Source organism: Haliaeetus albicilla, chromosome 3, assembly GCF_947461875.1.
Source record: "Haliaeetus albicilla chromosome 3, bHalAlb1.1, whole genome shotgun sequence".
Taxonomy (NCBI): Eukaryota; Metazoa; Chordata; class Aves; order Accipitriformes; family Accipitridae; genus Haliaeetus; species Haliaeetus albicilla.
In genome coordinates this window covers 35900888-35915225 of record NC_091485.1, presented here as the reverse complement: position 1 = coordinate 35915225, position 14338 = coordinate 35900888, and the positions used below count along the sequence as shown (strand labels likewise).

The 14338-nt window shown below is 38.9% G+C and overlaps 1 protein-coding gene across 3 annotated transcripts in view; it reads right to left on the bottom strand.

Moving 5' to 3' along the window:
* FAM110B (family with sequence similarity 110 member B) overlaps window positions 1-14338 on the bottom strand; it is a 116181-nt gene that overhangs the window by 75852 nt on the left and 25991 nt on the right. For 2 of the 3 annotated variants that reach the window (XM_069779373.1, XM_069779376.1), the window contains exon 2: window positions 9209-9331. The exons of the other annotated variant lie outside the window; for it this stretch is intronic. The gene's annotated coding sequence lies outside the window, so the exon portion shown is untranslated. The remainder of the gene's footprint in view (window positions 1-9208; window positions 9332-14338) is intronic. 3 annotated transcript variants of the gene reach the window in all.

Here is a 14338-nt window from a genome sequence, read left to right as displayed (position 1 = left end):
ACTGAATACAGGAACTCCAGCAAGGACCTAACTAAAGCCCAGAAATACCTGGAGAAGAAGCAAGAAACAGTGAATTGATGTTTACAAAAGTTTGTGTAAACTGAATAAAAGTCTGAGCCTTAAGATAAGCAGAGTTCCCTGGGTATGACTTCACGGCAAAGAGACTTTCTTGTAGTTTTAGGAGTGCAATTGTATATAGCTATACACAGAGATATGATTGTCTTCATACTATTGACTGATGTCTCTCAGTACCACAGCAAACTTTGTGGTTCTCTTTTTCCCCCATCATCAACCTTAGATATAGTTCACCAATATCACAATAATATGGCTGAGTCTGAAATCCTCCAAGAAGTGTTAAATGAGCAGACACCAAACAAAAAACAGGAGATCACACTAGCAGTGAGGGAAAGATTCACCTTACAAGATCTTGTCCCTTCTCCTCTCTGTTTTTTGCAACTTTCCATTTCTTCACATGCTGCCCCCCCCCCCCCCACACACACACTGTCAGGAAGGGCCGCTAATTTCAGCTCATTCTTTACGTGTCAGAAATGCCCTGCCCAACTCTGTCGTCTCACCACTTCTCTCCCAAGCCATCCACAGACCTGTATCCCTCTTCTTTTCCAGCCTTTCTGCAAAACTAACCGCACTGAAGAGATGCAGCTCAGAGAGCCTCATCTCCCTCAACTGCTTTACTTCCATGTGCTGTCCAAGCCTGGCTCTGTCTCTCTAGCTTTGCCTCTCCTACAGTGCCTGCAATACTATCTCCTGAGCAAGCTTTGGTGTCCCTTCTTCCTTCTCATGACACCACTCACCCTTATGGGGATCTGCTCCCTCCCCTCCTGCCCCATCATGCCTGTTCCTCCTTCCCCAGGACTTCCCCTGTGTCCTGAGGCACCAACTGACCCTCTTGCCCCAGCCTCTCACTAACTCAAATCCCTTCATTAAGCAGCTTCCAAACATGGCTCAGCAGTGCTGCTGAGCAGCACAGCAACTTCAGTCTCACCATCAGCCACCTTCTACCACCACTTTCCCTCTTCCAGGGCAACACCTTTGCTCTGCTGGCCTCCTGTCAACACCTCCTTCCTCACCATGCACAACTGCTTTGCTCCTGCTTGAGGGTCACTGAATAGGCATGTTGTATAATTCTGTGTTGGGTATATTAATGCATGCCTAAGGAACAGTAAGCCCCTTATTCTCACCTCAGGTGTAAGATTTTAGAACAATTTTGAAGACAAGAATAATGAAGGACACATCAAAAATACGTTTGCCAAGTGTACTGGGCTAGACTAGTCCAGTACCTTTCCTTAGCACTGATTTTTCTAGATAACAGCAGCACGTATATCTAATCTCTAGACTCTGCTACTCTAATCCTTATGAATTAGAGTAGCAGAAATGGAAGGAACAGTAGCAGCATAAAGTGCAAGTTCAGTAATCAAAAACTCTGCTAAAAAAGGCAATCATCAGCTGGAAACAAGAAAAGAATAAAGACCATGTGCATGTCAGTCTCGACTATGAACTGCTGTTATGAAGCTATATGCAATGAGGGTTTTGGGCAAAGACTATCGCAGGAAGATAAAAACATATTATGAACTTTCAGTAAGCTGGAGATGTACAACCTTTTCCTCTGAGAAACAGAGCTAAAAGAACAGCAGGACATTTAAACCAGTTGAAGAAAGAAAACCACCAAAAATTTTAAGCCACATTTTCAACTACTCAAATACCTTCAGCAGAGATACTTCAGCAAACAATCAAGATGAGAGCATGTACGTTTCAGAGGTGCACACTCAGTAAAAGCTATATTGTCAAGAAAATGTAGTTTACTTACCAACATTACTCCTTTGAATCAGCAGGGACACAACTGTTCAAAATACGGGTTGGAGGGAACTAACAGTTCGAGGAACAAGATTTCTACAGCTCATAGAAAACACACATCAAGCCTATCACATGTAACACATAACATAGTGTGTGTTACCTGCAGCACAATCAGTAAGATGAGTACACACCAATGAATTCATGCATCAGTATTCTTTTGCATAGGAATACAGTCATATTTTTATATCATGCAGCAGAGCTGCAGCACAGTGTAAGAAAAGTTGGTGCCAGTAGAGGGAGGCAGTTGCTCTCCAGGACATGCATCTTCACATTCCCCGATGCACAGTAGGAAGCCAACAAGTTTGTTTTTGTGGAAGTGAACTCACCCCTCAGCCATTGTGTAAATGTGGCTTTAAATCAAGCTGTAATTAGATTTTGCTGTATTTAACAAAACCCCTCTTGTTGCTCCTCTTTTCCAGCTCTAGACAGGAAATAAATGTATTCGTGAAAGAAAAAAGGAAAAAAGTTTATGCCTCTTCCCGGAGCATGTCCTGGCACGCATGCAAAAGTAAGTACAAAACACAAAACAATAAGCTTACGGGACACTCAATCTTCACATTACATAGGAACACAAAGATCTCTCAGCTGGTCCACTGCTGAACGTCACCTCGCTAATCAATATTCTGCTTCACCACATTAACCTTGTTAAAAGATACTAACAGTCCAACACTTGGAGTCTAGCTTTTCTTCATAAATTTAATTTACTTGGCAGAAAACACAAGTGGAAATCTTCTGCTAAAGACTCAGGCAAACTAAGACTGCCACGTATTCATTTTAGGACAGATCTTTTCCTTCCCTCTTATTTTAACTCTTCTGGTCATAGCATTCCCATTTTTAACAAAGTAGCTTTATCCCCCCCCCCCCCCGCCCCTTGTACACACTGGTATCCCTAAAATAAAACTGTGTATTTTTTTCAAATCCACTTTACTGTAATACATGTTGCACAGGGTGGTTTTATTTTGTTGAAGTTCTTTATGGACTAAACTGCATATTTCAACTGCACTTTACATTGCCATATGAGGAACTGCATAGCAAATGAAGTTGAGTCCACTCAGAATAATAAACAGTTTCAATTGTACTTTGACTCCAAAGCTTGCAAAGAACTTTATGGTGGTGGTGACAACAGTGGATACAATGGTAAGCCGGTGCAAGGAAGTCAAGAGGACAGGCCCAAGGCCACACAGCAAGTTAGCTGCTGATCTAAGAACAAAAGTTTCTGCTCTTAATCTACACCTTCTTCCCAGTGAGTCAAAACCTACTGATAACTATCTGGTCTTATAAAAGTTTCAGATTCTTTAGAAGAAAAGGAAAAGAGACTGACCACTACTTACTTACATGCATGCAACCATTGCTTAGGATTAAGTTATTTACAGAAGTTGCTCATTTTTAGGAGAGTCTGAAAAGCATGTCTGTTCAAAACAAACTTATTTCAAGAACATACGCTCTAATACCCTAATTCCTTACAAATCTTCTATTATGCTCCAAGTTTTAAGAAACCTAAGGCTGGTTTAAACAAGTCAAAAGATAACCTCATTCTGAAGTCAGTTTGCAGTTTAATTTCTAAATGAAAAAGATCAAGGTAAAAACAAATATTGGGAGTACATTATCCTCCTACACCTGTAGGAGAATTCTTAAATTTGTTTTTTTGGGTGTTTTTTTTTTAAATAGCCAATATTAGCTCTTCCTGAAGGCAGGATAATGAAGTTTGGTTCAGTACCAATCCAAAATGACAATTCAAAAATTCTTATTATGTGCACACAGTTTCTGCTTCTGAAACTTTAAATCACTGGAGCAAAAGCTCACAGGTATTCAGCATCGTAATTCTTACTGTATCTCTACTAATACAAAAAAAATTTCAAATTAAACATCCTGCATAAAAGAATCCTAAATTTGCCATAATCAAAGAGATTATAGGTACACTTATTTTTGCTGGCCTTCTTTGACCAGTAGAAAACAAAGTCTTCCCCCCCCCCCGCGAAGTCTGGAAATTGGCAGTGTAGTGCCATGATCCACGACTGCATGAAACATTTGGAATATTAATGTCTAACCAAGCCAACAATTCAGAAGAAAACTGGGGGAGAAATCCCGTAAAGCATGTAGCCAATGCTATAGTGCTTAACTAGTAAAGGAAGTTTCTACGCTAACTCCTAAAGTGGAAGCATACAATAGGATTAGCCTTATCTTATTTAAGTTTCTTAACAACAGGTCTGCATCTTCCTGACAGCATTCTGTTTCCATCAGGACTCAAACTCCAAGTAAGAGTAATTCTTAAAATAAAGTAGCAATAGCTATGTTTGGCAGAGCTGGAACCATGAGGACAACACAAACAGCCAAAACAGTTTATTCAGGTTTTACTTAAGAGGAAAAACTAAATTTCAGGCTAGACAAAAATAAGACACAACATACTCAAAGAAGCTTCCAGACTACCATTTTTAGGTCATGCCCTGTACTTTTTCCTGCTTTTCAATTCATACGTAGGAAGGTCAGATCATAAAGTGGCTTCCACTGTGGCTTTTCAATTCAAATTATTCTCTACATAATAATTAGTGCCTTTCTTCTCATTACTTACATATTGTTTTGCTAGTCTGAGAATTTTATTTTTATTTATTTATGAGAAGCTTTTTTTAATTCCTTCAAAGTACCAGCATCCTAAGCGTAGCTATCTCATGCTCCATGAACTTTAGTGCAAAAGCTGTAAGTGTTTCTTTTCTTCTTAACAACTTCATTACAGTGTTTACATGGGAATACAGTGCTAGTACTGTAACCATGCAAAGCAAACATGCTGTAGTAAATGTAAGCTTTATTCAAAGTGTAGTTTTAAAAGTCTCTATGGCATACTCCAGCCTGGACTACCAGTGCTAGTGTAGGGAAAAGGTAAAAGGAAAACTAAATGACAGACCTTTCATGCTAACAAGAATTCTGGAGTAGTCAAACTGAAAACCTATGGGCTAAACATACAGCCAAAATGCATCAACTTGTTTGTTGAAGTCAACTGCATTTCAGTTCCACATAGACAGTCTGAGTAGAATTGGTTGAATATTGGGAAAATCTTACAAAAAAAAAAAGGGGGGGGGGGGGGAGGTGTAGTAATAGGCCTCTTTCTTCTACTAAAGATTTGTGTTGTTCCTTATAACATCCCTCCTTTGAAAGAGTATTGGGGGGCAGTACCTCTGGTAATTTGATATTCAGCAATGCAAGACAAAACTTGCAAAATAGCAGCCAGGGAGAAATTTATGACTGTACAAACACTAAAATCCAGATTTGTCACTGTGATTAAGTAATGCTAATGCTGAGGCAGTTTGTCTGTCTTCAGGAAGCACTTCAGAAAACAAATTTAAGCTGTTCAAATTTCTTGGCAATATCTAATATCTGAAATCTCCTAAGTTAGCAGCTACTGAATATAAGCTGTCCTTATGTTTACAGGAAACATAATAATCACACTGTCACTGTATGCTCTCCCACACTTCCATCAAAGAAGATTTTGTAGCAGAATATACACTCAATACATCTTAAAAATTCAGTATTTATACGATGATTAAAACTATTCAGTAGTTTGAAAATTTACAAAATTGTTTTAAAGAATGTTTGAAACTGTACTGGAGTTCAGGCCTGTAACTCTGACGTTTTCACTGTTTTCCTCCAGATAAGCAAAACCATTAATATTTGTAATTTGGATTCACGTACTTCTCTATCAAGCCTCACATGGTAGCCTTTTCAAAGACAGTAATGCAACTATCAGCAACACTGCTCTCCATCTTAAGAGTATTCATTATCACCTTCTCCATCCCCTCAAGAAGAAAAAAAAAAAAAAAGTAGTCCAAAATACTTCCAACCCCAGACTCTCATACAACTCAAATCCCCATCTTCCTCTTTGCTAACCAACCGCATCCCGACTGCAAAAAGGGCCTCAATTCCTTTACATCATCTTCTCAAGCTATTTATTCACCATGAGATGGTTAAGTATACGGGAGAGAAAAATGGTTAGAGAATAAAGAAACCTGGATCAAAGTTACTTGAGAAATGGAAGTAGAAATTCTCTTTTTTAAAAAAAAGATGAAATGTACTTCTGGCAAGCTAGCCTACAAGCATCAAGTCGTGATTTTCCTTCCGGTAGAAGTTAGTATGACCAGCACACAGACCACCGGTGAAGGACTTCCCAAGGAAATACAGAACTTGAGGAGAAAAGCCATGTCAGGGACCCCATCCTAAGGGCTATTTTACAAAAGAATTTCTGCCAGAAGTAAAGCGCTTAAGCAAGACTGAAATCCCATTAAGGAAGAAAATGAGAAGGAGAGAAACACCAGCAGCCTCTTACAGTAGAGAGTTTAAATAAATTCAAAGCTATTAGTGGGAGCAGAGGGAAACAGGAAAGGAAACAAAGGCATAAAAGTTGGTGTATTATGAAAATCTGCACTGCTGGTTTCACTTCTTCAGAAAAAATATAGTTCTATTTTAAGAACTTTTTTGGACTGAGGCAAAACAACACTGTTGCATTTTACCTCCTCTAGCAGGAGGAAACCGAAGAACATTTAATGTTCAGAGCTTCTTCTGTACAGAGCGGAAAATTATTATGCTAGCCCTTAACACTCCTGTTGAATGAAGGCCTGTTTTTTGGTTTTGCCCTTTTTTTTGTTTGTTTTTGAGGAGAAAGAGACTCCACTGAAAGGAACACATGGCATGTACATAGAGCTTCTTTTGCTGATATCACTACCACAGAGCTAAGCACTTTAATTCAGGAAATGCAGAAAATAACTGAATGATTTGAGAAAAAAATCATAAGCAGACTGAACTTGCTATTTTGAAATTCCAATCTAGTATTAATGGCAATAAAGCAGAGAAAAGCCATGAATAAAATCCAACACCATAATATCTCAGAGATACAGCGATGCCTGAATAAATAAAAATCATCAGTTTTAGTTTGCGGTACAGAAGTTTACATTTGAACACAGCTGGATCGCAGTCAACTAGCCAGCTCCCATAGCAGCACCTTCAAGCTGTATTGATTTCTACGGAAGAAAAGGCACTGTAAATCTGCTTGAGCAGCATTGCGTCATTCTTTTGGTTGGCTTGAAGAAGTAAATTAAATGTTTTCCATTAGTACGGTAAAGAAGCTATACAATTTTGTTTTTATTTCGAATATAGTCTCAAGTTACGGAACACTTTAGCTAACTCTGCGGCAAGGACTACATGTTTCGCATTTGTAAAGCCAGCAATTCATACTTATGTGAAACCAGATGTGTACACCGCACAGTTCCCAGGGCCATGGAGGTTTTTTTAAATGTGTTGCTGTTGCTTAAAAAAAGACCCTGCTTTTCAGCTAAATCATGGAATACACTGAAGCAGAAACAACATGCTTTCGCAGGGAAGGGAGGAGAGGGGGAGAGCAAAGCGGGTGGAAACAGAAGAAAACTTTAAGGGAATAAAAACCACACACACAGAGCAGCGTATGAGCAATGCTGTAGTACAACAAAGAGCAGCACAGTTCTGAGAAGCAATAAGCATAACATTACTTGAGGTAACAAGAAGTCCTTGATCAATTATTCATATAATTTACAACAACAGTTACAGCTGCATCAATGAAAAAAAAAATCTAGGGCAAATATAAAATCTTCACAGCTATGAAGTGCCCTTGATTTTCACCAGAACATTTGGCTGTCTCTTATCATGTGTTTCTGGTTAGCAACACACCCCTCCAACAAAGAGAAACAAGAGACAGAAAGGCACAGAACAAACTGCCTTGCTGGAAGTAATGACAGTGTTCACGGCTGCATTTCAGTCCTAGACACTGTGCATCACCAAAAACTGACAGTACCCTATACTGTTGCACATGAATTGTAACCACCACCACCCCACTTAGGTACATCCATGCACCCCATGGGATTATGCAGATACTTTCTATGAAGTCTTTACTCTCTCAATGGGTACAACTGCACTTTTAAAATAACATTCAGAAGAAATACTCTATTTTTTTAGTGCATGGTTATCTCAACTTGTATCATTTCATGTACTCTCAAGGCAAATGTAACAAAAGGAAACATTAAGGAGAGAGAAATATTTCTGGACTGTTTTTTTTCCTCCAGTTTGAAGTCCTATATAATCATCATCATCATCACCTTTTTTGTTCTGCCAAGGTTTCAATAGAGTATCCTCAGTTGTTCAAGATGACCTTGCTAGTGGACTGGAGAAACACAGTTGAAACTGAATTCAGAGTGAGAAGCAGAGAGAACGGGAATGGTGTAAGAAACAGATGAGTGGCCCTAACAGTGCTTGGTGGTCTTACTCCCAGGTGTGTACAGCAGATCATGAAGGAAGGTTATGGGGTGAAATGCTGACTGTGCTAATGGGAAAACTCACACTGATTTTGATTTTACTCTATGGATGGTAGGACAATGAACTTTGGTGTAGTTCAGAGCTCTAATTCCAGTCTAAATTAGAAAGATCAATAAAGGATTAACATGAAAAATCTGCAATTCTTCTCAGATGAATCAAGGAATATTTATTTAAGGAACCTTCCAACAATGAAGTTACCACCTTGCAGCAGCTATTTTAAAAAAATGTGAAAGTTGACAGACCTTTAGAAGGACCTACATGTAATCTTGAAGAAATCTGTAGAAAACGTTTCCACTACTACTCACTTTTTTCAGCCAATTCTCTACCCAAAGTTCAATTAATCTTGTCAGTATGAAGGAAACATGGTGCATATATCATCACTACATTCAAAAATCCTGGCTATCTAACAAAACCATAGTATAGTCAAATCTCCCAAAGTGCCTGGATCTGTAGCGCTGAAATATTCAACAAAGCTCTTGCGGTCACATTTCTTTTTCATCCATCAGCATTTGTCCTTTACAAGCAAGAATGAGTTCTGGATGACCATACTAAGAAATAATTACAGTGCTGGTAAACAGAAATTCATCATATGCAAACCTCATTCTCCTCCCATTGCTGAAGACATCCGAGAGTGTTTCCATATTTTTGTGGCCACTCAAAGTGAGCTCTGAATGCGGCAATTAAAGTGGGATACATTTCTAAAAACAGAGCATGCTGTAGAGCTCTGAAACAGCCTGTTCCCTTGTCAACAAAGAACTGCAGATGTATCTTTCTACTAATATTATAAGGAATTACTTCTGGCTCAAACCTACCATGTACTATGTTGCTTTTTCCCCCCTCCCCCAGCATTTGCTATGACAACATTTGTACCAGGTAGCAAGCAGCAATACACACAAAAGAAGAAAGCTCAGAGATGCATTTGTGTGTTTATTTAGTTAGAAAAGAAATAGTTACTTTGAAAATTGTATCAGCCATGTCAATTCACTTGAAAAATTAATCTCTTTACCTTGATGTAAGATTTCTGAGCTCCTGCTAAGGCTGCCTGGCCTGGCAGGAGGTCTTCACCTTTAGCAGAGGTCTCCGGACGGAGGCAGGCCCTGGAACTCCCAGAGGCTCCTTGCAGCAGTGCCTGGAGACACAGCAACAGGGAAGGCATTTAGCTTCATCATCACATGTCAAAGCCACAGTTTTAGGACAGGCAACAAGCATCCTTTTAGGTTGAATCTTTTGGCTTAAACAACATAAATTTCAGAAAACAGAAACGTATGCCTTCTTCTGGAGACTGAAAGGCTGCAAAGAGGTGGTCAGTGATACCAGACAAGCACTCAGTCAGCTCTAGATGTTCTCTAGCATTTATATTGCTAGTCCTAACAGCATCATCTCCAAACTCTGAAATTTAACAGGTGACCTACAGGTGAGTTTCTCTCATGTCATTACTTTCCCCGTACTGAAACTGCTCAGAGACACGCTTTGGGAATGCTTCAGAGCAAAGAGCACAAGTGGTGAGACATCATCTTCTCGGAGAGCCACAGAGTGCTGTGCCACTGCAGGCAAGAAACCCTGCCTGCAAACCACCTTACCTCCCTGCGCATCGCCTCCACCCAGCTGATAAAGCAGCCCTTGTTAAATATGCACTCCAGAACACTGTCTTTTGCTCAGAAAAATTCAAAATAAAAATCCTTAAACTCCACCATCAGAAGGGAAGGATAACAACGAGACTGCCTTCCTGAAATGAATGCAATTCACTGCTGCTTCTTACATGCAGAACAGCAATACAGAATTTAGTAGGTTACAAGATGTGACCTAAATCCCTGTTTAGGTTTATGTTCTTTTTCTCAACAAGCCACCTCAGGTAAGATCAGCTCTAATCATAATACTCTAAAAAGAAAAGTACTTGGGTACCTGAGATTTCTGGGGTTTGGTTTTATTTGCTAGTATGTGCTCAAGCACCCTTACTGGCACAAGCAGATGGCACAGCAGCTTCTTTTAAGCAAACATTTCTGAGCCCTTTCAAATTATTTTAATTTTCTAATCAGTTACTCACTCTAGAAACCTGCAATCAGGTTACAGACCATGTGATGAAACACAAGGTTCCTTTAACAAAAACATCAGAAAACATTTGCAGAAACTGTTTAAGCACAAATTCAAGAAAACTGTTGTCTCATACAGTTAACACACCAAAAGGGCAGCAGTATTCATCAGATATCAATTACTTCGGGTTTCCCCACTCCCAATCTTTGGGGAACCTGCCTGAGTTTGGGTCTTGACATTAGTACACCTAAAACGAGAGTTCATTTCTGTTGGGTGGGTAGATGGAGCTTCGTCTGGGAGACTGGCTGCCTTTGAAACAGCAGTACAAAAGAAACAAGCAACAATGGAGGGATTTCAGAGACAGATGGGCACCTTCATGTAAGTGCTTATAAATTAGAAAAAATAACAAAAGGAAGATGAAGGCATAAGCATATTCAGAGTGACGTAGCATTACAGCTACTCAATTATTATGGGACTGCTGCAGTATTGTTATTCTGATATTTGGTGAAAGAAGAAAAAAAAATAAACAGCATTTTAAAAACATGGGAGGAAAAAAAAGAGATATTTTCCAACCTTGCCTTGTTTAGTACAACAAAGCTCAACAGATTACCAACCAAAACCACACATTCCTTATTACAGGTTATTCTGATATTCCAAATCACTGTATTTTAAGCAGTAATTCTGAACTGACACTCATTCCAGTTGCAAAACCAAAGCAACTTTGCAAGCAAAAGGATGGCAGCAACTCATAGTTTAAAATCCCTCTAAGTTCACATTCGACAAATCAGAGGGAAAAAAGGGAACATGACCATTAATTGCAGCTAATAAATCTGTTCCAGCCATGTTTCTTGGCCAACAGCTTGAGCAAGTTCAGGTACAAGCACTTTTATCTCCACGTTGAGTGACAATTTTTACAACTATCAACTGCTCAGGACAGAAGACACCCCCAAAACCCCTAGAAGGCTGCTAGATGTACTGCTTAAAAGGAAAACCTTGTGACAAAATACTGCGGAAAAAAAGTTTCTGTCTTTTTGTGCATGAAAATAACTCGGCTTCACGAATTCCTCCCCTTCTGCCCTGTTGAAATTGGAGTCCCTTAGTTTCTGCTTTTCCCCTAAGTTGCTGGGTTAGAGTCTGCAAAGAATATGGGACGTAGATCCCAAATTTGCATCTGGTGCCGGTAATGCAACCAGTCTCCTACAGGAAATACATGTCACAAAGTTGAATATATTCATGTTTAAAGAAGAAAGTATGGTATGAATGTATGCCTGTATATGCATGTGCACAAATAAATATATATATATTAAAGTAGCTGCACAGTTATCAGTGAGCTTCTCTGAGGCACTCAGAACTGCATTTTAAAGTTGTTTTTTTTTTATGAAACTGTTTTGTATTTATAGACTACATCCTGAGTTTCAGCCTTTATCCAACAAGCTGGAGCCTTTGTATGACACACATCGTTTCCTGCTTCACTGTCCAGTATCAACAAGTCTTTGGGCTTTCTTTCTAAAAGGAGTTTTCATCCTCACATGCTATGTTCTTCCTCTCTTTCATTCTCTTGCTAAGTATGAAATCAAAGTTTTAATACTTACAAAAATACACATCTCAAGGAAGAGAAGCCAAACCTAATTCGGAAGGATCCGTGAATGAATGAATGAATGAATGGGCTTCTTATTCTAACAATCCCAAAGGCACTGATCTAAACCTTCAAACCTCACTCGAGTCTACCCTGAGGTTTCCATAATCCAAACTAAAGTCTTTTAAAATGTGGGATTTCTTGACAAAGAAATAAGCCGATATGGAAACTCAGCAGCAGACGATCAAGCGTTTGATAACTTGATGCTTTGATAAGGCGTTACCTTAATCGCTGTCACTGGGGAGAAACTGAAGTCAGGAAACTGAAACTACACAGCTGGAAGAATCTAGCTACTCAAATAAGATATACTTTATGTGCCAAAAGAGAGATGAATGCTTTCTGCAGCCAAACAGAGCACAGATCCTGAGAGAGAATAAAGATATTTAACAAAGCAGAAGCGGTATAGGAGACCTCAGCTGTACACATAACTAGAAACAAGGAAATATTTACCAATGGATATTGTGCCAAAAAATTGCAGTGTGTTTAATGCAGACCCTAAATTTTCACAGGTGCTGAGTCACTACTCTCACTTCTCTATAGCTTTCAGGCAAAAAACTCACATCAAACATAAATTAGGTGGTGTAGTCAATTTAGCCAACATGATTTTCATAAGCATTAATTAGTGGAGTTTTGTTAGAAAGGGGCCATATCCACTAATTCCAGCAGTTTCTACTCCTGTAGACAGACATGTTTTCATTAAAAACAACAGTAAAACTAAGCTGTAATCTGCTTACTTATTCAACGTTAAACCACTGAAAAGATGGAGGAATCAAATTAAAGAAATCCAGAAAAATCAGAAGTCAGGCTTCACACAATTAATGCTAACATGTTCATACTTTGGAAAGTGTTACAATAAGCATTACTCTGTATTACCTTTGCTGGCAAATAAATGCATCAGTATTGTCAATATTGGAGGGTTTACTTCTGAGCTGGAAATCTTAACTTCCATGTTTGCTGACTTTATTATACACAGCTGTTAAAAAAAATTCACCCCAACTTAGACCAAAAATAATAAATTTCATCACAAGGTAAGACGCCTATAAGAAACTAAGAGCCTTACTCACCACAAAGTTTGATGAAAATACTGCTAATTTTCCCAAGCAAGAGTTACATCAACTGGACAACTGGAAGGTAACAACGTCTTTAAAAGTCTCACAGCTTCACTACCACTATCGTTGCAGCTGTGAGCATCTCACTAGAAGACTCTGATCAGCAAAGCTATCCTGCCACTATATACTGTCAGGGAAAGTTACAGTACATTTACAGAAGCAGAAGGTACATTAATCTCCTAAATGTTAATTATACTGACAGAAAGCTTCAATTAGAAGCAGATTACCAAGTCCAGTTTGCTGGTGTGTATGTATGCATGTTTGAAAAACATACTTAAGAGACACAAAGCAGAGTTTCATTTTACCCTCATTAGTTTTCTGTCCACATTCTCAGATACTCTCTTCTCTAGTCTCCAAGACTGAGGGCTTCATTTAAGGTTTGTATCAGTTATGGATTAAGCACTCTGTGTCCATGGAAATACTCACATCAGGTACAGACAAGTTATCATTTTATGATCCACATGCACTGTTGCACCATTTATCAGGAAAACAAAACGGAGTCCTTAATGCAATCATATGATTACTTACAAAACCAGAGCTTCTGTCCTTCCAACATTTCTCACTGGGTTTTTTATAAATTTATAAAGGTAAATGATAAAATATGCATTTATTCTAGGAGCTTTTTAATGGACGTCTAGCACTTTCTTGGAATGAATCACAAACAGTCATGGAAGTATAATAAGGGGGAAAAAAGGAAGGAAAAAAAAAGGGAACACAGAAAAACAGGTTTTCTGGCCAGCATGCTACCTGGTTCTGCAGGATGGGTTTTATTTTTCTAGAGTTAAAAAAATGAATGAAAATAAGTATAGACATTATGATGGAAATAATTAGGGTTCTTAAGCACCAGTGGGCAGCCCTGTAAAACAGGACTCCAAAGATGAGTAAAAAGAGATGGTGTGTCTCTTGAGGAAGAAATTGTCTTGGAGTGCAACGGAAGGCAGGGAAATCACAGTACTTGAACAAAGCAACAGCATGGATGGACCTGATGGGTTTCCATCCTGCCACATGCTTTGTGTACCTGAGGAACAACACTCAGATGCCAAGCAAATTAATGACAACAAAAAAGCAGTCAGATTTAGGTCTGCTAAGACAAACAGCTAAGATAGGTAGTTATCAAAGAGGATAGACACAACTGTCGTGGGGAACCATTCCTTCAAGAAACTCCACTGAAAAGCAGATGATTGAAAGCACTCTCCACCTGAAAACACAAACACAATTCAAGAAGTACCAACTAAAAACTGCAGCTGGGAATTTATGAACTGAGTTTATATGCTAATGTACAATCTCCTACCGTCTTCAGTCTCTGTTAATGTACACCTCTTGCCCAGGGACTTGAAAGAAGAAAGCCTGCATACTTATG